Here is a 1,025-nt window from a genome sequence, read left to right as displayed (position 1 = left end):
AACGAGACGAGCCAAGACAACATGCTTATTGTCTTTGGGTCAAATTGACCCGTTTTCCTATATCAATGTTCTTTTTAATTCCCCAAAATAACATGATTGATTCCACCCAACGCTCTTTGCCAAGTACACATCTCTACTTTCATTAATTTTGGGTCTTATTCAATTTTATAGCATTGTAAAACAAATGGAAGTGTTGTTGAAATAGTATTGAGTAAAAGTTGACATATTCCAGTCTGTGATTATCATCAACATCCATTCCTTTAATTTTAGTCTCAATAATTCCTAATTTCTGCTTTTCTAACTCAAACATTAGGTGTAATTTCCTATAAATGAGGTTTATTGACCATAAATTCCCCAAATAACTGTAAAACTAAATGTAATAAAGTAGTTTTACGTAGTGTTAAACGTAAAAAAAAGGCAAATATTGAAAAAAAAGAAGGAAAAAATAAAAATAAAAAGTTAAAAACATCGATAAAAAATCTTCAAAATTGTTGATTTTTAATGTTGACGGGAAGACAACCCCGTCCCTTTTTCAACGCTTTTTTCAATGTTTGTCACTTTTGACGTTTTTAACTCTACGTGACACTAACTTGTTAACTTTAGTTTTAGTTATTTTGGGAATTTATGGTCAATAAACCTCATTTATAGGAAATTATAACCTAATGTGTGAGTTAGAAAAGCAGGAATTAGGAATTATTGAGACTTAAAGTAAAGGAATGGATGTTGATGAATGATCAGGGGATGTTTCTGCATGGAGTATTTTTACTTAAAGTGATACTTTAAGTACATTTCCTTCATGTTACTTACAGACGTTTACTTGAGTAACATTTTCAATGCAGGATTTTTACTCGTAACAGAGTATTTTTACAGTGTGGTATTAGTACTTTCACTACAGTAAAGGATCTGAATACTGGTTGTAAATCCTCTTAGATACGATGGCAACAGACTGAGTTTCAGCAGCTGGTTTGCCCCCCCCCCCCAGTTAAAAATGTGTATTAATGTGCATAAAGAAGCCAACAAGAAAA

This window comes from Etheostoma cragini, chromosome 24, assembly GCF_013103735.1.
Source record: "Etheostoma cragini isolate CJK2018 chromosome 24, CSU_Ecrag_1.0, whole genome shotgun sequence".
Taxonomy (NCBI): domain Eukaryota; kingdom Metazoa; phylum Chordata; class Actinopteri; order Perciformes; family Percidae; genus Etheostoma; species Etheostoma cragini.
The sequence above is the reverse complement of the archived record's forward strand: the minus strand, read 5'-3'. Positions refer to the sequence as shown.